At 37.3% G+C, this 24,004-nt stretch overlaps 1 long non-coding RNA gene across 4 annotated transcripts; it reads right to left on the reverse strand.

The window, feature by feature from the left end:
• Nucleotides 1–9,965: 9,965 nt before the first annotated feature.
• On the reverse strand, nt 9,966–21,165 carry LOC138351623 (uncharacterized). Of its 4 annotated transcripts, none has more exons than XR_011222612.1 (5): nt 21,028–21,165; nt 20,301–20,518; nt 16,336–16,495; nt 15,538–15,644; nt 9,966–11,619 (listed from the first exon to the last, which is right to left on the reverse strand). It is a non-coding gene; the product is annotated as an uncharacterized lncRNA (long non-coding RNA). The 4 variants fall into 4 exon arrangements; XR_011222613.1 differs by having other exon boundaries at nt 20,283–20,518; XR_011222615.1 differs by lacking the exon at nt 16,336–16,495.
• Nucleotides 21,166–24,004: the final 2,839 nt, after the last annotated feature.

Genomic DNA, 24,004 nt, shown 5'->3' on the forward strand with positions numbered 1-24,004 from the left:
TTTCCAGGTACCTATTTACTGCTCGGTGACATCACATTAACATTTACAGAGAGTAGAGAATTAATTAGGTATCTGGGAGCTAGTTAACTGTTGTGGGATGTATATCTTGAGGTACTGTATACAATGTTCACAACAGAGCAATGTATAATCATTTCATTGTATACAACACATTGAGAAAGAATGAAGGTTAGATCCGAAAATTATTGTGTGGCTCTCTCATGACTTGTTTCCGGCGCGAAGAGTTGTGAATTTACATGAAAATGTACCAACAAAATCTTGTTACATAGCAGTAGGAGTAACATTTACTCCCTAGGTCCACGAGTCTAGAGCGCTGTCCACTCGGCCACCACCTCCCTTATGAGAGGGAGAGAGTGAGTGTGTGTGTACTCACCTAATTGTGCTTGGGGGGTTGAGCTCTGGCTCTTTGGTCCCGCCTCTCAACTGTCAATCAACTGATGTACAGATTCCTGAGCCTACTGGACTCTATCATATCTACATTTGAAACTGTGTATGGAGTCAGCCTCCACCACATTACTGCCTAATGCATTACATCTGTTAACTATTTTGACACTGAAAAAGTTCTTTCTAACGTCCCTCTGGCTCATTTGGGTACTCAGTTTCCACCTGTGTCCCCTTGTTTGCGTACCACCCGTGTTAAACAGTTTATCTTTATCTACCTTGTCAATTCCTCTGAGAATTTTGTAGGTAGTGATCATGTCTCCCATACTCTTCTGCCTTCTAGTGTCGTGAGGTGCTTTTCTCGCAGCCTTTCTCCGTAGCTCATGCCTCTTAGTTCTGGGACTAGCCTAGTGCCATATCTCTGAACTTTTTCAAGCTTCGCCTTGTGCTTGACAAGGTACGGACTCCATGCTGGGGCCACATACTCCAGGATTGGTCTTACATATGTGGTATAGAAGGTTCTGAATGATTCCTTACACAGGTTCCTGAAGGCTGTTCTGATGTTAACCAGTCTCGCATAATCACACACTCACGTGTGTGTGTTTGTGTGTGTGTGTGTGTGTGTGTGTGTGTGTGTGTGTGTGTGTGTGTGTGTGTGTGTGTGTGTGTGTGTGTGTGTGTGTGTGTGTAAAATATACACTGAGGACAGGCAGCTTGTGCATGTCTATTCGTTAGGTGTATATCGAGGTCCACCTCCAAGGTCGAACTACTGACCTCCACATTCACCCTGGGCACAAGTAGTCTCGAACCACTAACCCCAGGAGCAGGAGACTGTAGTTCTATTAACTACTTTACCTACAGCATAAAGAAGAATTCCAGAAACAAGAAATGGCAGTTGTTAACTGCTTCTGGAATCCTTCCTCGAATGTAGATGTTGCAAGGTTCTTTGATTATGTAAGTTAACAATAAAGAACTAGATACAAATTAAATGTGTGCTATAAAATATGTGTATGTGACATATATTCATATAAGCACAGACGTTGCGGTATTCAGAGTAAGGACAGTTTTTCCTCAGACCCATGCTCGACTTTGTTACTTGCCCCATACACATGTTTTATTTCACACATTTCATTGTGATGAACAATGGCCCTACTAGTTCCAGTTTGCACTGTTCTACTTTCTTCAAATCCATCCAGGAGTTCTCGTCTAATGACACTTTTAAGGGACCTATTTGATAACTCAAGATTCCATTCAATACTGTCTTTATTTACTGCAGCCTTAGCAAGGGCGTCAACTTTGTCATGTTCCTGCATGCCAGTGTGAGAAGGAATCCACAACATTTTTATATTTACCCTCTTGCAAAGTATTCTTATATATCTACGTCTAGCTTCCAAGACAAGCACGTTATTACTTGATTGCAAACTGTTTATTGCTCGTAGTGAGGATAGGGAGTCAGAAATAATTAAGCTGTCTACTTCAGTGTTGTCAATAATTTCGAGTGCTACCAGTATCGCTACCAACTCGGCTTGCATTGTGGACGTCCAGTTACTAATTCGGATATTTCTTTGAATTGTGCTGCCATCGGGCTGATGAGCAATAACAGCACTTCCTGCCCTCCCTGTAGCTGTATTGAGTGATCCGTCAGTGTATATGGTCTGTGCAATGTTGTTTTCAGCTTGTATATTGTGAATGTGTTCTATGGTGCTTAATTTAGCAGCAAGCTGAGCATGAGGGTTGCTTGTGATTAGTTTCTTGGTGTGGTATGCAGGGGTCAGGATGTCAAAAGGTACTATCTACCAGGGTGGAAGGAAGTGCTGTACTCTTTCATCTGTATATACATCGTGCAGTGCCATCATTTTAATATGAGTGGCAGTTCTTTGAATCCATTTAGACTCGCTAGTTCCATTTCGTATGTGTTCTAACAGTGCAACTGACACAATGTTGTTTTTGTTATCACGCAGCAGCTTTAGTCCCATCATAAGATTAATTTCAAATATTCTATCTCTAATGCTAAGTATATTTAATTCTTTCCGCATGTTGAGAACTTTGGTAGTTATAGGACAGCCAAGTATAATTCTGAGTGCTTCATTTTGCATTTTTTCCAGTCTATCAATACTTTTGCCATTCTGCAGGACCAAAGCTGGTGCATGATAGTCTATCAGAGACCTTATATACGCTAAATACATCATTCTTGCTATTCTAATATTAACACCATATTTCGGGCTGTACCCCACTACAGTTCTGAAAGCCTTGAGTCTGTCTCTACATTGTTGATGTAACTTATTGACTGCAGTTGAGGTACAAGGGACAGAGACACCAAGGTATTTGAAAAAAGAGACATAGTCTATTGGTATGTTGTCTATCTTAAGTTTTCGTGGTCCACTTTTGCGGTTGCCAATTTGTCTGTTAAATACCTTAGTTTTAGCAGCGTTGATTACAAGACCAAGGCTCTCACAAGCTGTATGTATACAATTTAAGACTGTTTGCATTTTGCGGTGGGTTTTAGTATGCACAAGGATGTCATCTGCATAGCTGATAGTGATGTTTGCCGGACTAGTTGGGATTGATTTTAGTAAAGCATTAATTAGAACATTAAACAAGGTAGGACTAAGTACTCTTCCATGTGGGGTGCCTAGTTGCACTACTTTAGTTTCACTCTTGTAGCCTTGGAACAGCGCAGAGGACTTCCGGTTGGTAAGATAGCCTCGTATCCACTGTAATAAATGTCCCCCTATATCCATTCTCGCTAATTCATACATAATCACTTCCCTATTAGCAATATCAAAGGCATTTTTTAAATCAAGAAATGTTGTGTACTTGTGCCTTTTATCTCCATGAACAGTAAGAAAGGTTGTGATACAGTTGTGTACACTTTTACCATGTGTGAAACCATTGATATCAGGTGACATGTGCTCTTTAACTCTATACAATAATCTATTAAGCACCATTCTCTCAAAGGTTTTGCACATGCAACTGGTCAGTGAGATGGGACGGAAAGCATCAGGTTGGCCAGGCTTTGGTACAGGTACTGTAAGACTGGTGGTCCATGATACAGGCAACTGCCCAAAGACATAGCTGGCATTAAACAATTCTAATAATGGGTTACCGGGTACACGATGTAGGAGTCTTAGAATATCATAGGTGATACCGTCCTCACCAGGAGCAGTGCTACTGCCCCTGGAGAGGGCTGCATCCAATTCATAATCTGTATATGGAACATCACATTCATCATGTTGCTTGCTCAACATGAAATTTATGAGAGAATTTCTGTCTGTGGACCTCGCCTGCAATTTCTCCCTAGTGCTAGCTGGTAGCATTCCAAGGCTGGAAACCTGAGCCCATTTTGCAATTAACTGATTGGCTTTCTGTAGTGGGTTTGGGTGTGAAACTTGTCTACTATTTTTACCAATAATTTTGTTTATGCCTTTCCAGGCTTTGCCCAGGGGAGTATGCAGGTTAAGTCCACTAACAAAACCCTCCCATTCATTTTGTCTCAGTTCAGTCATTCTCTCCCTTGCCGCTGCAAGCGCGGCCTGAAACAGTTTTAACATTTGAGGAGTTCTAAGGCTCTTATATGCTTTACCTGTCTGTCTAGCAATTGATTTAAGCTCTTTCAGTTTAGCATCATCATAGTACTGGTTGTGTCTGACCTGTTTACCAGTACTTCTTTTTGTTTGGCGTGACTCACTATTTTTGATGGCCTCATAGGTATATGGGTACATCCGGTCTCTTACCCTCGACCGCGTCGGTACCTTTATGGTCAGGAAGCCACGGATATTTACAATGGGGCTCGGTCAGTCAATATGATTCCTTTGACATCACTCAACTTATGTATTCTGTTCTCGTATTGACAATTTGAATGATATCAAGAATATTTTGAATATCTTCTGACATAGATGGTGCTGTAGTTGATTGTTGTTCATGACCTGTCCAGTGGGTCGAGACTGGTCTCATTAGCATCTCTCAGATTAGTGGGAAGAAATTCTTGCTGCAAGAATGTGTGTTCTCAGAGCTAACTAGGGTAACTAAAATACTTATTTCCTAAATAAATACTTTAATTGTAAATATTTGAAAATATATGGTATGTTTCCGAATTTCTGACGATATTAAACATATTGTGGTTTATAATTAAGTTCTTAATAGTGATCCTATCCTGCATCATAATTTACATAATATCTACTTCTGTTTTGTGTATTAAAATGACTACTTTTTATGTTAATTTATTTCTGTAAATGATGATGATGATAAAGTTCAATAAATGTAAGTAAGAACATAAGAATGAAGGTAACTGCAAAAGACTTATTGGCCCATACGAGGCAGCTCCTCGTATGGAGCTGCCTTTGATAAGTAATTACCAAAGAAGGCACCAAGCCGGGAAGGCTGTGTAGCACAATAAAATAAGTCTACTGCTCCTGAAGAGGACGGTATTACTTACAGTTTACTGAGATTAGTCTCACAAGTACCAGGTAATCCACTTTTAGTGTTGTACAGAATGAGTTTAAGTGAAGGAGTATTACCTGATGATTGGACAGTGTCATTGTTCCCATCCCCAAAGCACACTCAGATAATTATAGACCCATATCTCTAACATAATTTTGTCTATTAGCACAGTTTTCGGCGTGAATGCATTTTGGTTCTACAAGGTAGCCAACTCCATCAAAATATTAAATATGTACCCAACTCAATTAACGATTAATCAACCAATTACTCCATGGGATAACTTGGATCTAGCAGTTGATTTTGTAAATGCACCCAAGAAAGATAATGTACACTCTACATTATTAAAACAGTTAACACTGTGAAGCATCACTGAAAGTACTCAGAGTATGGGTAACGATGTGTATCAGTGCTATACCGACGGTTCTGTAGAAGAAGGTGGATGATGTACCGGATGTGCATGTAATATATTTGAACAATCTTCTCTCGTACATACATGAATGAAGCGCGTCAATGATTGGGCAAGTACAACTCAAACCGAACTTGCATTCATATACCTTGCCACTGAATTTTTAAAACACAAAGGCAGTCGACTTATATACTGTGATTCGCAGAGTGCACTCCTGGTATTGAACGCACATAGTAGTGACACCCAGAAAATAGTCAGTGATATTCGAATGAATATTTTAGCTGCCAAAGAAAAGAGATTTGAAATTAAATTCCTATGGATACCATCACATGTTGGCATCTCAAGGCATGACACTGTTGATATGCTTGCAAAGACAGCCTGTAGAAAACCAGTGGTAGAAATTTATATGGGTGTTTCATTAGCAGTGACAAAGAGAATACTTAAGCAAACATCTAATGAAAATCTCACCGACCTAACAAATTCACAAAGACCTGAAAATTGTAGCATTAAATATTATGATAGATATCGTGCGGAGACATTCACATACAGGATTAATGGAACAAGAACCCAATGTGATGTTATAGTGGCCATAATACGCTTGGGATATAGACGTATCTGGCAGCTTTCTCAAAACCCAAATGTCGAGTACACAATGTGTCAACTTTGTAAAAGAGAAAATATGCACTCCCTTGAACATTATATTGTAGAATGTCCCATACTGACTGACTTTCGCCCTCCTGGGCTAAGGTATGCTGAACTGTGTAATTACTATTTGAGTACTGGAACACTTGATGATATATTGAACTTGTACCCTAGATTGACCATGTAACGTATCAATTATACAATGAATGTATGTGATGTAACTCTATAACCTGAGCTTGTGAAAGCACCTTAATCACCTTCAGTGATTAAGTGCTTAATTGCACACTAGTTTCTCTATCAGTTATCTCACCTTGTCAGAGTAAAAGAGACAAATATATTTGTATGTATGTGTGTATATATGTATGTATATATATATGTATATGTACGCATACGTCTGTGTGTGTATATGTATGTGTATAAAGTATATGTGGAAGCTGGTCAGAATTCAATTTCACCTTTGTAAATGCACGTTAATGACACTATGTAAAAGACACATCGAACACTTTATGTAGGGCATACGTAAATCTGTGTATTTATGTATTTACGTATGTAGCTTAGCCTAGCATTTTAAAAACACTACAATCACCTTATGTGGTTAATTGTTCAATAAATCCCTGACCTATATGTTTAACAAATCTCTAACCCTATCAATGGAGTTAGTTAGTTTAGTTCTTATATTATGCACCCTATACCCATCTTGTGGGCGGTAGTGGAAAGGGTTAGAGTCCATGGCGGACTGAAGAAAATGTATATATGCTGGTTAGCATTGTTAATGTGTGGCCACGTCTGTGGTAGAAAATAATACAAAAAATCAAATAAAGGTATTATTGAAACTTTATAGGAAAACATTAAATGCTAAATATATCTTTAATATTATACTTGAAATATTGTATACTTTGCTCTTTCCATCGTACTTCTGCACCTGCTGGCAAGTGGTTCGGTGCAGTGTGCAGGTGATGTTCATTACTGGGTGAGCTGGCAGGTGATGTTCATTACTGGGTGAGCTGGCAGGTGATGTTCATTACTGGGTGAGCTGGCAGGTGGTGCTCACCTGCCAGCTCACCCAACGAAAATTTGGTTTTTAATACACTTACACATTTATTGGGTCTTTCCTTCACTTTCATTCAAGCACTAGGGTATTACAGTAAGTGTTTTAATTATAATATTTATTAACGTTATTATTTTGAATTTTTATTATTATTAGTATTATTATTAACAGGAGAGGAGTGTGTGTGTGTGTGGGGGGGGGGGGGGTATAATGGTACACATGTCCACATCCCAATGCCCGCCCTTCCAGGACTGGGGGTGCGGGGGTGTACAATAAACTATACCCACATCCGGCGGCAGCTTGTCGAAGGCGGAAGTGTAGCCTAGACTATTTGTCATGATAATTAGTGATGACTCTTATTTTGATTATGGGTCCGTAATCCAGCTAAGCTTTTATTCTTAATTTATATTACAATGCTGGTAAAATACACTTCTTGATGATGAGTATGGAGTACAAATGAACTCATTGTGTACCCAAGTTCAAGTTCAAGTGTGTTTATTGAGATAAGCAATAAATACATCTCAAAGGGATAGAGTAGCTTAGGCTATTTCAACCCCCCTCTAATTCAAGTCCCTCAAGGGGCGCACAAATACTGTGACTACAAATAGACAAATAACATTACAAGAATCCAAACAAGAATTGTGTACCCTATACTCACAGGATGAATATAGGGTACACAATAAACTACCACTCACATCATGGGTATGGGTTGCACAAGAAACTATCGCGCAGAGGATGAATATGGAGAGCAAAGTAAACAAAGATTCACACGATGAGAAAGGGTTGCGCAATGTCCTATGACTCACAGAATGAGTATTAGCTGCACAATAAACTACAGGTCACAGGATAAGTATGGGTTGCACAATAAATTACAGGTCACAGGATGGGTATGGGCTGCACAAACTACCGGTAACAGGATGAGTATGGGATGCACAATAAATTACGGGTCACAGGATGAGTATGGGTTGCACAAACTACTGGTAACAAGATGAGTATGTGGTGCACAATAAATTACCGCACAGAGGATGAGTATAGGGTGCACAAACTGGTTGGGTAAATGGAAATGGTTGGGTACATTTCCTTTCACCTAATGCGACTATTCATGTGTCCGAACACCGGCGATTGTGTGGTATTGGCTATTTATTTAACCATAACTTTGCATTCATTTAATAATTATATTAAGACATGTTTTCCTTGAAATGTAGTTACATTATCGTCTACATGGCTTTATTCTGACATAAAGACCTATGGCGTTACTTTGCATATATGCAAAGTAATTATAAAATTGATTGGCTTGTGTGGAGGCCTTCACACTCCCTGAGCGAGCCATCAAGTAACTATAAAAAGGCATATATCTTAACTTTCAATTCAGTTATATTTATGCCAAATTATTAACATGCAGCTTATATTTATGTCTTTATGATGACATAGAAAACTTCGTTTATTACAATATCTAGATTAAATTAACATTGATCTTCGGAAGGTCATAGTTCCCATATCGGTAAGGAGAGCGTCGGCCATGAAGCCTTGTTTAAAGTATGAATATTTTTCCTCTCTAATAAGGTATAATCTCTGTGATGGATTCACAAAAACTATTTTATATCTGCCTTTCTGATAACATATACAAATATAATCTTTATTTGTGAATATTTCTTAATTAAGCAATATATCAGAGGGCGTGTAGGGTTCGGTGTTCAATGAACGAAAAGGACTGGATCACTGTGTACAGGAGGCTGATATGGCAGCAAACACTCTCCTGGCGACCATATATCTTGGATAAGTCGCTCCACACAATTGTCGCTTGGACCGTCGACTTCCTATGGCGTCACCTCTCACATATTTACGTCTAATTTCGTTATGAAATTAGATTATTTCAGAGTAAAAATAGGTTTGATCATGTTCTATGTGTAGCACCAACATTATAGTAAGTAAATATACCATATTTCTTCATTACTTACGTAATGCTAAGACGATTTGGGTAGTTTTGGGCTGATTTGGGTCGATTTGGGTAATTCTATGGACCGCTCTGGGGTTTCATTATCAGGTCCGACTGCTCTCGGATTATAGACTTTTGGTCGTCATGTATTTGAGTCAATAATCTGAGCCATGGATTATCAGCGAGACGCTTAAAGTCAGTACATGGGGAGGCAGGTCGTTTAAGTTGCTCCATATGGTTACATAACTGTTGTAAGGCTCGAGTAAGTGACGACGCTTCAATCAGCTGGGAAGGTTTGTTATTGTTGACGCACGGAGGGTCGGTACTCCCCCCGGTAGCCCCTAAGGGGGAGACAGCCGCGTTATTCCTGTTGCTAGCTTGGCTGGTTGGGTTCATCCTGCTAGGTGTGCTATCATTCTTTGCGGCCTTGCCGAGCTTAGAGTTGTTTTGCATGGTAGCAGCAGAGATGTACGCAGCAGATGGGGTAGACTCGTTGCTATGGCAACAGCAAGCGTCAGGTTAGCTTCCTCCAGGGAGCAACACAAATGAGGTCGAGATGAGCTAGTAGGTTAGGTTTTGTCGAATATTTCGGTCACATTTAGGTCACTGGGTACTTAGCTGCCTTCTGGGGTTGTTACATCATGTTTGGGATGTTGTGGGCTCAAGGAGCAGCTGATAAAGTTGGAGGGGCAGCAGGGTCGTCAGGAGCGGATGAGCGTTCGACTATGACAAAATTTTCACCCACTCTTCCTTTGGCTAGTTCATGGACATCCCAGCAAACATTTTCATGTTTTTAAAACATCCTAAAAACGACATTTCATTGTTTTCAGCACGTTTATAATTACGTTTAGAAAAGGTTTTTTGAGAACTTTTATATACAACCTTAGAACGTAAATAATTAACATTTCTAAAAACTTTTTTATAATCTTTTAATTACCTACATTAAAACGTTTAGGGTAAATTAGGGTATAATAATTTTTTAATTCATATCTGAAATAGAAAGGGAGAGAAAGAAAGAAGACATATCTGAGAAAGAAATGGACATCCTATATATGTATGTGTAAATTACAAATAAATAGGGTACAAAAAGAGAATTAAAATATTTTATTTATTTAATTAAGAATGAGTAATACAACAAAATATATGTAATAGCTCGAAATATATAGACTATATCTATAACAGAATATAAAAGTAAAAATTTAAAAATCTATAAAAATCAATATATGCAATATGTGAACACAATAGATTTTGTGATCAAGCAGCCTGTGATTCATGTCATGCTGAGATCAGTCTGACGTTATAAGCAGTTATTGTTACTTAAAACTAAAACAAGTAAAATTTTCCGAGTATACATATAACACTATAGTTTTTCTATGACTAATAATAAAAATCTATTAATCAAAAGTTTAGGACTAATTAACTAAAAATAAAAATCTACAAGTGAATGTAAACAGTCAAGTATAATATTCATGTAGAAAGAGAAAGAAAAAGAGAGAGAGAAGGAAAGAAAGAGAAAGAAAGAAAGGGAGAAAGAGAGAGAGAAAGAAAAGAAAAAAGTCATGTATAATATTCATATTAGCACCATGCAATATAACTTAGATTAAGTAAAAATCTCAGACATTTTTAAATCAAATGAAATATGAGAGCCAGAGAGAGAGCGTGAGCCAGAGCCAGAGAGAGAGAGAGTCAGAGCCAGAGAGAGAGAGCCAGAGAGAGAGAGCCAGAGAGCGAGAGCCAGAGAGCGAGAGCGAGAGCCAGAGAGCCAGAGAGAGCGAGAGAGCCAGAGAAAGAGAGAAAGAGAGGGGGAGAGAGAGAGAGAGAGAGAGAGAGAGAGAGAGAGAGAGAGAGAGAGAGAGAGAGAGAGAGAGAGAGAGAGAGAGAGAGAGAGAGAGAGAGAGAGCCAGAGCCAGAGAGAGAGAGAGCCAGAGAGAAAGAGAGAGCCAGAGAGAGAGAGAGCCAGAGCCAGAGAGAGCCAGAGAGAGAGAGAGAGAGAGAGCCAGAGAGAGAGAGCAAGAGAGCAAGAGAGCCAGAGAGAGAGCAAGAGAGCCAGAGAGAGAGAGAGAGCCAGAGAGAGAGCAAGAGAGCCAGAGAGAGCAAGAGAGCCAGAGAGAGAGCAAGAGAGAGAGAGAGAGCCAGAGAGAGAGAGAGCAAGAGAGCCAGAGCAAGAGAGCGAGAGAGAGAGCGAGAGAGAGAGAGCCAGAGAGAGAGAGCAAGAGAGCCAGAGAGAGAGCAAGAAAGAGAAAGAAAGAGAAAGAGAGAGAGAGAGAGAGAGAGAGAGACAGACAGAGACAGACACACACACAACAAAAGAGGAGACAGAACAAAATTAAGGCAAGGAGAGAGAAGACAGAACAGAAACAACAGAGAGAGGAGAGAAATGAGAAATCATTGAAGAGAAGGGGAAGAGAAACACAAGATAAGAAAAAAATACAAGAAAAATATACAAGATAAAAATGACATAAATGAATACCACAAATATAAAAAGTAAAGGAAGAGAGAAGCTAGAAGAGACAGGAAACGAGAGGTGTTAGAAGAGAGGAAGAAAGGAGAGATTAAAAGTTAAGAAAAACAGGAGAGAAACGTAAAAGAAATAAAAAAAAAAAGGGACATTTGTGAGGAGAGAAAATAAAGAGACCAGAGAAGACCATATATCAAGAGTGTGAGGATAAAGACTTATATATTTTCTTAGTAGACATCCTCTGGCTCTTGTTGCCCCTCTTGTATACGAATTGTACTTGCAAGTTTTCCCTGAAAAGATATTACCAAAATTAATATTTAATTATTTATTTATATAAATTACACACACACAAACTTTATATATTATATATATATATATATATATTATATATATATATATATATATATATATATTATATATATATATATATATATATATATATATATATATATATATATATATATATATATATTAGTATATTTTGGTAGCAGTCTTTCCTGTAGACATATATTATTAAATATGACCGAAAAAGTAAGATTAATAATTCTAACACGAATTTTCTCAATCTTTCGTACATTACGCTTCACTGTTGGAGGTAAATAAAAAATCACTTCTCCAAAATTCATTTTTATTTCTAGTCTGACGCGACACGGGCGCGTTTCGTAAAACTTATTACATTTTCAAAGACTTCACAAATACACAACTGATTAGAACTTACGTCTCTCTGATATTATATCTACATTTGAGTGAGGTGGGAAGGGTGATGTGGCATTAACACAAGACAGAACAGGAGGGGATATTAATAGGGTATTAAAAGTATCAACACAAGACAGAACAGAAACAATGGGTATTGAATAGAAGTGTTTGTAGAAAGCCTATTGGTCCATATTTCTTGATGCTTCTATATTGGAGCGGAGTCTTGAGGTGGGTAGAATATAGTTGTGCAATAATTGGCTGTTGATTGCTGGTGTTGACTTCTTGATGTGTAGTGCCTCGCAAACGTCAAGCCGCCTGCTATCGCTGTATCTATCGATGATTTCTGTGTCGCCAGAGAAATCGCCAGAGAAATCCTAGTAAACAACACAGAAATCATCGATAGATACAGCGATAGCAGGCGGCTTGACGTTTGCGAGGCACTACACATCAAGAAGTCAACACCAGCAATCAACAGCCAATTATTGCACAACTATATTCTACCCACCTCAAGACTCCGCTCCAATATAGAAGCATCAAGAAATATGGACCAATAGGCTTTCTACAAACACTTCTATTCAATACCCATTGTTTCTGTTCTGTCTTGTGTTGATACTTTTAATACCCTATTAATATCCCCTCCTGTTCTGTCTTGTGTTAATGCCACATCACCCTTCCCACCTCACTCAAATGTAGATATAATATCAGAGAGACGTAAGTTCTAATCAGTTGTGTATTTGTGAATTCTTTGAAAATGTAATAAGTTTTACGAAACGCGCCCGTGTCGCGTCAGACTAGAAATAAAAATGAATTTTGGAGAAGTGATTTTTTATTTACCTCCAACAGTGAAGCGTAATGTACGAAAGATTGAGAAAATTCGTGTTAGAATTATTAATCTTACTTTTTCGGTCATATTTAATAATAAATATATATATATATATATATATATATATATATATATATATATATATATATATATATATATATATAATTTCGTAAACCTCACCCTGTAAACATTCATGTTTCTACATGTTAAACAAGCTACGAGGATGAGGGAAGGGGATGTTCCCTCCATGCTGGATATTATATTTACCAGGAAAGAGAAAGATATATTTATCATTCAGTACCTCCCTCCTTTGGTACCTCCCTTTTCCTCCTTTCAGTACCTCCCTCCTTTTACCCAAGTGACATTGTCACTTGGGTAAAAGTGACCATGTCTTTTTGGGAATAAAGTATGCAATGCATTATAATCTGGAAGAAAATGAGCTTGAAGCAGTTGAAAAACCTGACTTGTGGAGAGGTCATTATGGGGAACTCAGATATTTCCTTAAGGAATTTGACAAACACTTGCTGTTAGGACATGAAGTAAATGAGATGTATGTCAAGTTTTGTGAAATATATGATAATGGCACAACAAAATTTATACTAAAGCAGAGATGCAGAACTAGGAAAAAGGGAAAAATTGCCCAAACATACAAGCAATACACAGATGCGAGAAACAACAATAGCAGTAAGGAGAGGGGCAGAAAGACTATGACTTTCAGTCATATTCAACAACACAAATATACATACACACACACACATTATTGGAAAAAATTGGAATTGGAATATTGGAAAAATAATTAAAACTAAATGGGTAGAACACCTGGAGAGAAATGATATAATTTCAGACAGACAGTATGGTTTTCGATTTGGAAGATCCTGTGTATCGAATTTACTCAGTTTCTATGATCGAGCAACAGATATATTACAGGAAAGAGATGGTTGGGTTGACTGCATCTATCTGGACCTAAAAAAGGCATTCGACAGAGTTCCACATAGAGAGGTTGTTCTGGAAACTGGAAAATATTGGAGGGGTGACAGGTAAGCTTCTAACATGGATGAAAAATTTTCTGACTGATAGAAAAATGAGGGCAGTAATCAGAGGCAATGTATCGGACTGGAGAAATGTCACAAGTGGAGTACCACAGGGTTCAGTTCTTGCACCAGTGATGTTTATTGTCTACATAAATGATCTACCAGTTGGTATACAGAATTACATGACCATGTTTGCTGATGATGCTAAGATAATAGGAAGGATAAGAAATTTAGATGATTGTCATGCCCTTCAAGAAAACCTGGATAAAATAAGTATATGGAGCACCACTTGGCAAATGGAATTTAATGTTAATAAATGCCATGTTATGGAATGTGGAACAGGAGAACATAGACCCCACACAACCTATACATTATGTGAGAAATCTTTAAAGAATTCTGATAAAGAAAGAGATCTAGGGGTGGTTCTAGATAGAAAACTATCACCTGAGAACCACATAAAGAATATTGTGCGAGGAGCCTATGCTACGCTTTCTAACTTTAGAATTGCGTTTAAATACATGGATGGTGATATACTAAAGAAATTGTTCATGACTTTTGTTACGCCAAAGCTAGAATATGCAGCTGTTGTGTGGTGCCCAACAACAGAAGTTGGCCCATATCTTAAGAAGCACATCAACAAACTGGAAAAGGTGCAAAGACATGCTACTAAGTGGCTCCCAGAACTGAAGGGCAAGAGCTACGAGGAGAGGTTAGAGGCATTAAATATGCCAAAACTAAAAGACAGAAGAAAGAGGTGATATGATCACTACATACAAAATAGTAACAGGAATTGATAAAATCGACAGGGAAGATTTCCTGAGACCTGGAACTTCAAGAACAGGAGGTCATAGATTGAAACTAGCTTAACACAGATGCTAAAGAAATATAAGAAAATTCACTTTCGCAAATAGAGTGGTAGACGGTTGGAACAAGTTAGGTGAGAAGGTGGTGGAGGCCAAGACTGTCAGTAGTTTCAAAGCGTTATATGACAAAGAGTGCTGGGAAGACGGTCTCATCCTTTAACTACACTTAGGTAATTACACACACACATACATATTATATATATATATATATATATATATATATATATATATATATATATGTCGTACCTAGTCGCCAGAACGCACTTTTCAGCCTACTATGCAAGGCCCGATTTGCCTAATTGCCTAATAAGCCAAGTTTTCATGAATTAATATATTTTCTCTATTTTTTTTCTTATGAAATGATAAAGCTATCCATTTCATTATGTATGAGGTCAATTCTTTTTTTATTGGAGTTAAAATTAATAGAGATATATGACCGAACCTAACCTATCTTTATAGGTTAGGTTAGGTAGCTGAAAATGTTAGGTTAGGTAGTCGAAAAAACATTAATTCAAGAAAACTTGGCTTATTAGGCAAATCGGGCCTTGCATAGTAGGCTGAGATGTGCGTTCTGGCTACTAGGTACGACACATTATATATATATTTATATATATATATATATATATATATATATATATATATATATATATATATATATATGTATATATATATATGTATATATATATATATATATATATATATATATATATATATATATATATATATATATATATATATATATATATATATATATATATATCGGACAATTAGTAAAAAAAAATTAAATTATTTTACCTTGTACCTAGATCCACCAGGCCTGTTTGGTGCCTGTTTCAGTACTTCAGACATCTGGAAGGTCACATCCTCCTCCTCAACTTGTGGATGTGCGTTGATAGATGATTCTGTAAAATTAAGTTATTTATATAATAATAAATTCAGTATAACAATAATATTCTGTAAAATTAAAAGTAATTTATTCATCAATCAGATAAAACTCTCCAGAGATGGTGATACACAACATATAAAGGACAAGCTTCAGAACAAAATATGCATTTAGGAATAAGGTTTTGTACATGTAGGTAGCACATGAGAAAATAAGTGGAAGGTGATCAAGTTTATATTAACATGTTAATGACTTTGTTAAGGCTTTGCAAGAATGAAAAAATATTAATAATATAATATCACCTACCAATTAATTGTACATCATTTATAAGTCAATTATTTGCATTATTATTATTCAATACTAATGATATAAAAATGCATTTTGTAATCTACTATTTATGCAAGTATTAAGCACAGGATCATGAAATAAACTGCAAAATACTGTAATGGATAAACCAATTAAATTTACATTTTCCTATAGCTAAGTCAGTCAGTTCTATTAGCAGCAGAGAACAATTATGCCCAACCTCTATTAAATGAAACAATCTTAAGAGCAAGTGATAGAAATATAATCATTTATGCTTGGGATTATGGAATGGTTCCAAATATGAAAAATATCAAGTTTTTTGGTTAAAATTTTTTAACTTAAAATTTACATTTTTAAGTGAATTTTAAACTTTAAAAAAATTATTTAATTTTTTGGTTACTTACTTAAAATAACATTATATAGTTCTTGTTTTTGTAGAAATGCCAATTTCTTCTTTTGCCCTTCCAGACTGTATAGTGACCACAGGCCGTTTGTTCATATCTTCATTATTCTTCGAACTGTGGTTGCACAATCAGACCCACGTACACTGGTTAAAAGCATCACCTAAAAGCAACAACAAAAATGTAGTACACTGACGAATTTTGAATATATATATATATATATATATATATATATATATATATATATATATATATATATATATATATATATATATATATATATTAGTTGATTTTATACCCGCATTAGGTCAGGTGATAATACAATGAAGGTGATAATAAAGCCATTCACAACTGCAGGCCTAATAAAAAAAGGAGGTGGCATAGCAATATCTTACAAAGATACCTTCATCTGCAATAGTCTCATTAGTAATAGAGACGACTATTGTGAATATACCTTTGCCAAGTTCTCCAGTAAATCCCTTAAATCCTCCTTGACTATAAGTGCCATCTATAGATTTCCCAATACCGACATAGCTTCATTCTCAGATAACGTAAGGAATCTTATCATAAATAACAATCTCAACAAAAATCAAACCAACTTAGTGGTTTGTAATGGTGAACAAAACATGCAGATACTTATATATAACCTGTGAATAGAGTGTAATAACACCAAAACTATTTGTTTATTGTTTTATGACCATAATAATTGAATCACTAATATGATTCACTAATATATAATCCTAATAATAATCACTAATATATAATCCATTGAGCATGCTGCATCTCTTTCAGTCTCTTTGCAATTTGAACAAGAGGGTTTTTAATTGATCGAACCATATTCTTAAAGTAAAGTAAATGAGATGTATTCCATATTTTGCAAAATATACGATGAAGGCACACAAACATTCATACCAAAACTGAAGGGCAGGATTTATGAGGAGACATTAGAGGCATTAAATATTCCAAACTAGAAGACAGAAGGAAAAGAGGAGATATGATCACTACGTACAAAACAGTAACAGGAATTGATAAACTTGATAGGGAAGATTTCCCGAGACCTGGAATTTCAAGAACAAGAGGTTATAGATTTAAACGAACTAAACAAAGATGCCGAAGAAATGTAAGACAATTCACTTTTGCAAACAGAATGGTAAACGGTTGGAACATGTTAGGTGAGAAGGTGGTGGAGGCCAAATCCGTCAAAAGTTTCAAAGCATTATATGACAGAGTGCTGGGAAAATGGGACACCACGAGTGTAGCTCTCCATCCATCTGATTGATAACCCAAATGAATTTTTCATGGATATGATACCAACATCAAATCATAAATCAGATGTGATCCTATCCCCACTGGATTTTGAAGAAGCCATAGACAGTATGCCTATGCACTCTGCACCAGGCCCTGACTCTTGGAACTCTATATTCATCAAGAACTGTAAAAAACGTTATCGCAGGCCCTTCACATTCTTTGGAGACAAAGCCAAGATACTGGCATTGTCCCTGACATACTAAAAACAGCAGAGATAGCACCGCCCCATAAAGGAGGAAATAAGGCAGAGGCAAAAAACTACAGACCGATAGCACTAACATCGCACATCATAAAAATCTTTGAGAGAATGCTAAGAAGTAAGATCACAAAATACATGGAATCACAGCATCTCCATAACCCCAGACATTATGGTTTCAGAACAGGGCGCTCTTGCCTATCACAGTTGCTGGACCACTCTGACATGGCACTAGATGCCATGGAAGACAAACAAAACGCTTTGACAAAAAAAAGCCTTTGACAAATGTGACCATTGTGTTATTGCACATAAAATGCGTTCAAAAGGAATTACCGGAAAAATAGGCAGATGGATATACAACTTCCTGACTAATAGAACCCAATGTGTAGTAGTCAACAAAATAAAATCTGGACCATCAACCGTAAAGAGCTCAGTCCCCAAGCGTACTGTGCTTGCTCCAATACTTTTTCTCATCCTCATATCGGACATAGACAAGGACACAACCTATAGTACTTGATCATCCTTTGCAGATGACACTAGAATCTTCACGAGAGTAGGCAACATAGAGGACACGGCAAACCTCCAATCAGATGTAAATCAGGTCTTTCTATGGGCTACAGAAAATAACATGGTGATTAACGAACATAAGTTTCAGCTCATGCGCTACGGAAAAAATAAAAAATATAAAAACGGAAACCACTTACAAAACTCAGTCAAATCATAACATTGAACGGAAAAGCAACGTAAAGGATTTGGGTGTACTGATGTCAGAAGGCCTTACATTTAAAGAACACAATAAAGTAGCCGTCACAACTGCAAGAAAAATGACAGGATAGATAACAAGAACTTTTCACACTAGAGATGCTATACCGATGATGATAGTTTTCAAGACGCTAGTGCTCTCTAGAGTGGAATACTGCTGCATAATGAAAGCCCCTTTCAAAGCTGGAGAAATTACTGACCTATACTTATGCATTTATCTTCGGTTTAACACAATAGGCACCAGACACACGCTAGGCATCATACACACTAGGATAAAACAAACATTAGGCCAGAAGTCAGAAAAGAATTCAAAGAATTTTACTGGAAAGGCTTGCTGTTAGGAAAGGAAGTAATTGAGATGAATTAATGCACAGTATGTCAATTTTGTGAAATATATGATAAAGGAACAAAAACATTTATACCAAAACAAAGATGCAGAACTAGGAAACAGGATTTGTTCAACTGAAATTTCAAGACGGACAGAGACCAAAAGACACAAAAATGGAATCAATATACGAAGAGGCCAAACCCCCAAACATACCAGTAATACAAAGAGAAACAACTACACGGCAGTGAGGAGAGAGGCAGAAAGAAATTTTGAAAAAAAGGAACAAACAAATGTAAAGTAGAACAAATCATATTCTATAAATACAGCAACAACCAATTGCAGGTAAAGGATAATATTCAGAGCTTTTAACCACTGCACTGCGCAAAGCGCCTTTAGGCGCTCAGAGAGTTGTGCTTTTTGTTTTTTAATTCGGCTATATTTTAATGTTTTTTTAATGTTTTCATTACTATTTGTGTTTTGAAATGGAAATAGTTGACTTTGGAAACATTTTGACATTAAATTTACCTGAACATTTGTAAAAATAACAAAAATATGTCCTTGACAATTGCACCAAGACGTTTTTGCCGAAAATAGGTGAGCAGTGCAAGGGTTAAATGCATGGATGGCGAAATACTCAAGAAATTGTTCACGACTTTTGTTAGACCAAAGTTGGAATATGCAGCGGTTGTATGGTGCCCATATCTTAAGAAGCACATAAACAAACTGGAAAAGGTGCAAAGACATGCTACTAAGTGGCTCCCAGAACTGAAGGACAAGAACTATGAGGAGAGGTTAGAGGCATTAAATATACCAAATATACTACACAAATATATATACTACACATGCACAATAAACTACCCTACACAGGCTGAGTATGGTGTGTACAATAAATTATTAGCTAAAAGATAAGACTGAGTTTGTATAAATGGGGGTTAAGTCAGAGTGGGAAAATGTAAGTGGAGTGCCTAAAAACCCTGTCCTGGGACCTCTGTAATTCATAATATATACAAATAATTTAGACTCAGGTTTGATCAGCAATATTTGAAAATTTCCAGACGATACAAAAGGGATTTTTTTCTGGATTCAGGATTATTTTTTTATGGCTGAAAACAGGTTTTCAGCAATAAAAGAAATACAGTATTGCTGGAACAACCGTCGACATCTTCAAGAGAAAACCTGAACATCTTCAAGAAGTGAAGATGACCTTGAGAAGAAGTATAGGTTGGGAGAAGTATAGGTTAGGAATTGTCTCCAAAGAATTCTCAAAGAATTACTCGTTATTGCTATCCAAGATAATTAGACGAGCCAAAGCTAAATACTACGAAGATAAATTTACCCAAATAAAGAGTACCTTACCTAAAAATATGTATGTACCTTACGTAAATAAACATTTGATTTTGAAGTGCCGGACAAACAAGGCTGTGGTGGATATGTGGGCCTGAGGGGCCTGTCCAAGCAACAGCCTGTTGGACCAAGCTCTCACATGTCAAGCCTGGCCTTGGAAGGGCTTGGTGAGTAGAACTACCACCAGAACCCTATAATGCATGTATCAAGGTGTCCAGGCAGTGAGCACCACATAATGCAGTGCAGTCCTGTAAGAATAAGCACAGTAAGTATGGGCATGGAGGGGGTGCAGCAGTGGCTTGTGAAGGGCTGGAGAGTAAATGGACATGCCCAGGGGTAAAAAGCATTAGGGTAACAGAACATAGCCCATAAAAATAGTAATGACAATGAATGAATAATTATATGAATGCAATAATACTTCATATCTCAATAGGAATACTAAGCAGGATGCAAGACAAGGTACTGGTGGTGATAGTGGTTGGTACAAGTCCTCACATCCCCACAGACACCAGTAACAGCCCTCACCTCCCAACACAGTACCCTTGTAGCGAGTTAATCTTATACTCGCTTCATTATCTTATAGCATAACTAATTAACACTAATTACAGAAGCTACACAGGTGATATTTTGGTGTGAGTTGAGCGCACTGAGCGTCGGTATCGCTACACCCTTGTTCCTTAACAACCCTTTGGACCTTTATTACAGAAAAATAGAATCAATTAATTTAATAAAATATAAAATATAAGTGCTTACTTACGATAATACTATCGGTGGAACACAAAATCTTCTTCTTCTTGATAGTAGGTGCAGTTTGCATGAAGGGTTAGTCCTCGCCATGACTGAACTGACGACAAAATGGCCGATGTGTTGATATGGCGTCAGGTGACGCTGTGACGTCACAGGTGAGGGACGCTTTGCGCATTACTCCCTCGTACTTAAAAAGTACTACAGGTACTTTTTGGTTTTATTTTTGAATATGGCAGAAGTTGGACAGCTTTTCAAATCATTATAAGGGAGTGAGTTCCATAGACTAGGTCCCTTTATTTACATAGAGTGTTTACATAGATTAAGTTTGACTCTGGGGATATCAAAGAGATATTTATGTCTGGTGGGGACGTGGCCATGTGTTCTATTACATCTGTCCAGGAAGAGTTTCAGAACAGGGTTTGCAGTTAGAAAAAGGGCTTTATAAACGTAATTTACACAGGAGAATGTATGGAGTGAATTTGTTTAGCATGTTTAAGGATTTGAACAAGGGAGCTGTGTGTTGTCTGAAGGTAGAGTTATTTATTGTCCTGATAGCAGATTTTTACTGGATGATGATGGGCTTGAGGTAGTTTGCAGAGGTTGAACCCCAAGCACAAACGCCATAAGAATGATAGGGATAGATAAGTGCATAATAGAGTGAGAGGAGAGCAGAGTAGGGTACATAATATCTGATCTTAAACAGTATACCAACTGTTTTAGAAACCTTTTTAGTTATGTGTTGTATATGGGTGCGGAAGTTGAGTCTCTTGTCTAAGTATAGGCTAAGAAACTTTCCATCATTTTTATTGCTAATGTTTACATTATCTATCTGAAGCTGAATTGCATTTGTTGATTTGTTTCCAAATAAGATATAGTAGGTCTTTTCTATGTTTTGTGTGAGGTTTGTTGGTTGACATCCACAAGTAGACTTTTTTTAATTAATTGTTTACAACATTATTTAACAGGAGTGGGTTGGGGTCAGAGTAGATGAGTAGTATCATCAGCCAACAATATAGGTTTAAGTATGTTAGAGACATTAGGGAGATCATTGATGTATATAAGAAACAGGAGGGTCCTAGGATGCTGCTCTGTGGCACCTTTACGGTAATTAAGTGGTAGAGTGGGAGAGGTTATATCATTGATGGCTTCATATTGGTGTCTGTTACTAAGATAGGATCGGATATAGTTTAGGGCAAGGCCACGGATTCCATAATGGTGGAATTTAAGTAAGAGGTAGTTATGGTTAACAGTATCAAAGGCCTTTCTCAGGCCGATGAAGAGTTCAATTGGAAACTCACTTTTGTCAAGGGCTGAGAAGATTAAGTCAAGCAGACTAACAATAGCATCATTGGTACTCTTTTGGGAGCGGAAGCCAAACTGACAGGGACTTAGTATATTGAATTTTACAAGATTGGAGTAGAGCTGTTTGTAAAAAAAAAAAAAATAATTTTGATAATATAGGTAGATTCGATATGGGTCTGTAATTATTTATGTCTGCCGTGTTACCTCCTTTATGAACTGGCGTTACTCTTGCTTTTTTAAGGATATCAGGGAAGGTATGACACTCTAGGGATTTGTTGAACAGCAGTGCTATGGATGGTGCAAGGGCATGGGAGGCACGCCTGTGTACCATCGATGGTATTTCACTAATGTTCCCAGCTTTGGTTTTTAGCGAGTGAATGATGGACACAACATCTGTAGGGCTGACCGGAGAGAGGAGAAGAGAGTTTGGATAGCTGCGTGAAAGATATGTGGTAACATATGTCTGAGTCTCTGGGATTTTTCGGGCAAGGTGAGCACCAAACGATGAAAAGAAGCTATTAAATTCAGTTGCTGTTTCAAGATCTGTTGCAGGTGTATAACCATCCTTGGAGATTTTTATCTTATTATGTGAATGTTGTTTAGCTCCTAGGATGGTAGAGATGGCTCTCCATGTGCTTTTTATGTTGCCTTTTGCTTCTTTGAATCTATTCTCGTAATAGGAACGCTTTGCTCTTATTATACTGGTAAGCACTGATGAATACCTCTTAACTACTTCTTTTCCAACTAGGCCAATCCTAAGTTTTTTTTTCATATTCATGTTTCTTGTCGATTGCTTTAAGTATGCCATTAGTGAGCCAGGGATTATTTAACCTTTTTGCCAGTTACTTGCTTGGTGAGGAGAGGACAATAAGTATTGTAAAGGCTTTAAATTTTGGAAAGAGGCTAGTTAACGAATTATTATCCTGTGTATTGATAAATTTAGATTCCCAGTTTACATTGTGGAGGGCATTTGTGAGATTGCCTATTGCCGCTTCACATTGTAACCTAAAGGTAATTTTCTTGTTACCTGGTGGTGTTATGGCCATGTTCGCTACAAGGAAGGTAGGATAGTGGTCAGTTGTTCTGTCAGTGATTATACTTGATGTAAGAGGAGCTGTTATGTTGGTCCATCAGTGATCCAGGGTAGTCGCAGATGTTTGAGTGACTCGGGTGGGCCTGGTGATTGCGGGGATGAACATACAGGAATTCATGCTGTTGAGGAAACAGTCTACTTGAGGGTTATTTTGTAGCCCTAGGTCAATATTGAAATCACCTCTGAGAACTATGTGATTTTTGTTGAGATTATTGTTTATGATAAGGTTCCTCAAGTTGTTATTGTATTTGTGTCTAGCTTCAGACACAAGCATGTTACAGTTATGTCTTAAAGAGTTGAGAGCAATTAAGGATGATAAAGAGTCACTTACAACTAATGTATCAAGTTTGGATACTTGTACACATTTCAGTGCAAGGAGCAAGGCAAATAGTTCAGTCTGAAGGGTAGAGGCCCAGTTGTTTATACGGACTCCCCACTCAAAATATAAGTCATATCCTATTGCCAGGACAACTGCACTTCCAGCTGCACCCGTTGGGCGCTGTAGGAAACCTTCAGTGTATATGATTTGAGAGAGAGAATGCTCTGTGGACAGAGCATCAATATGGCTTAAGACGTTGAGCTTTGCCTCAAG

This window comes from Procambarus clarkii, chromosome 50 (genome assembly GCF_040958095.1).
Source record: "Procambarus clarkii isolate CNS0578487 chromosome 50, FALCON_Pclarkii_2.0, whole genome shotgun sequence".
Classification (NCBI taxonomy): domain Eukaryota; kingdom Metazoa; phylum Arthropoda; class Malacostraca; order Decapoda; family Cambaridae; genus Procambarus; species Procambarus clarkii.